Source organism: Rhinopithecus roxellana, chromosome 16, assembly GCF_007565055.1.
Source record: "Rhinopithecus roxellana isolate Shanxi Qingling chromosome 16, ASM756505v1, whole genome shotgun sequence".
In the NCBI taxonomy this organism is placed as follows: Eukaryota; Metazoa; Chordata; class Mammalia; order Primates; family Cercopithecidae; genus Rhinopithecus; species Rhinopithecus roxellana.
This window is the reverse complement of record NC_044564.1, coordinates 44,525,574-44,527,862: the sequence shown is the minus strand read 5'-3', so window position 1 is coordinate 44,527,862 and position 2,289 is coordinate 44,525,574. Positions and strand designations below refer to the sequence as shown.

The following is a 2,289-nucleotide window of genomic DNA, read 5'->3' as shown; positions in this document are numbered from 1 at the left end:
CTCTCTCCATGTGCCACATCTCAATCACTGTCTTGTCCCTCCCTCAAAAAGTAACAATGATCTTGACTTTTATAGAAATAATTTCCTTCCACTATTTAGACTTTTATACCTTCCTTGAATTTCTTTATGATTTTATCAATCAAGTGTACACTCCTTGCTTCTGGAGTTAGTCTGGACTATTTTTTTAAAAACACTGGGGCTAGGCGCAGTGGTTCACGCCTGTAATCCCAGCACTTTGGGTAGCCGAGGCAGGTGGATCACGAGGTCAGGAGTTCAAGACCAGCCTGGCCAAGATGGTGAAACCCCGTCTGTGCTAAAAACTGCAAAAATTAGCCAGGCGCAGTGGCAAGCGCCTGTAATCCCAGCTACTCGGGAGGCTGAGGCAGGAGAATTGCTCGAACCCTGGCGGCAGAGGTTGCAGTGAGCCAAGATCGCGCCACTGCACTCCAGCCTAGGCAACAGAGTGAGACTCCATGTAAAAATAAATAAATAAATAAATAAATAAAAATTGTTCTTTTCTGTTTCTTTTAATGTCAGGGTTTCCCTCCTATCTCTTTTCCTTACACTTTTTCTATTGAATAACCCAAGCCATTTGGCCTATAGAGATTCTCTCCAGTATGGATTTTGCTGATTGCATATTTGGGGAACAGTACAATATGTTCCTCCTACCTCTCTTCCTGCAAGTTGACAACTGAATCCAGAGGCTTCATCAGACATGTTCAGTCTGTTTGGCAAGATCTAGTGGGTGATCTGTTCTTTCATCAGATGGCACTCAATGTCTGGTTTCTGTTCCTTATCATTATCAACAACATTTGATGCTTAGTACCTAGATTCATTAATTTATAGGTGGCTTATAATAGGAAATTCTAATCCTGTTATGTAATTTTCATTAGCTGAAATAATTTTTTTTTTTTTTTTTTTTTTTTGAGACGGAGTCTCGCTCTGTCACCTAGGCTGGAGTGCAGTGGAGCGATCTCGGCTCACTGCAAGCTCCACCTCCTGGGATCACACCATTCTCCTGCCTCAGCCTCCAGAGTAGCTAGGACTACCAGCGCCCACCACCATGCCCAGCTAATTTTTTTGTATTTTTAGTAGAGACGGGGTTTCACCATGTTAGCCAGGATCTGGCTATGTTTCCCCGATCTCCTGACCTCATGATCCACCCGCCTCAGCCTCCCAAAGTGCTGGGATTACAGGTGTGAGCCACCATACCCAGCCAAACATAATTATCCTCCTCATCAGGGAATCGAACCCTGGTCTCCCACATGACAGGCAGGGATATTCACCACTATACTAACGAGGACCCCCCGCCTTTTTTTTTTTTTGAGATAGAATCTCGCTGTGTCACCCAGGCTGGAGTGCAGTGGTGCAATCAGTCTCGACTTACTGCAACCTCCACCTCCCGAGTTCAAGCAATTCTCCTGCCTCAGCCTCCTGGATAGCTGGAACTACAGATGCATGCCACCACACCCAGCTAATTTTTTGTATTTTTTTTTTTTACTAGAGACAGAGGTTCCACCACGTTAGCCAGGATGGTCTCGCTCTCCTGACCTCGTGATCCACCCACCTCGGCCTCCCAAAGTGCTGGGATTACAGACATGAGCCACCGTGCCTGGCCCAGCTGAAATAATTTTATAAAGAGAAACTTTTACTCATCTATTGTTTTGTTTTTGCTGTTGTTGTTTTGTTTTTTGGTTTTTTGAGCGAAGTCTCACTCTGTTGCCCAGGCTGGAGTGCAGTGGCTCGATCTCAGCTCACTGCAACCTCTGCCTCCTGGTTTCAAGTGATTCTCCTGCCTCAGCCTCCCAGGTAGCTGGGACTACAGGCGCATGCCACCATGCCCAGCTAATTTTTTGTATTTTTAGCAGAGACGGGGTTTCACCGTGTTAGCCAGGATGGTCTCAATCTCCTGACTTCGTCATCTGCCTACCTCGGCCTCCCCGAGTGCTGAGATTCTAGGTGTGAGCCACCGTGCCTGGCCCAGCTGAAATAATTTTATAAAGAGAAACTTTTACTCATCTATTCTTTGGTTTTTACTGTTGTTGTTGTTTTGTTTTTTTTTTGTTTGTTTGTTTGTTTTTTTTTGAGACGAAGTCTCACTCCGTTGCCCAGGCTGGAGAGCAATGGCACAATCTCGGCTCACCGCAACCTCTGCCTCCCGACTTCAAGCGATTCTCTTCCCTCAGCCTCCCAAGTAGCTGGGATTACAGGTGCCCGCCATCATGCCTGGCTAATTTTTTGTATCTTTACTAGAGATGGGGTTTCACCATGTTGGTCAGTCTGGTCTCG

The 2,289-nt window shown here is 45.9% G+C and overlaps 1 non-coding gene across 1 annotated transcript; it reads right to left on the bottom strand.

The window, feature by feature from the left end:
• Positions 1–1,231: 1,231 nt before the first annotated feature.
• Positions 1,232–1,303, bottom strand: TRNAD-GUC. Its single transcript has one exon. It is a non-coding gene; the product is annotated as a tRNA-Asp (tRNA).
• Positions 1,304–2,289: the final 986 nt, after the last annotated feature.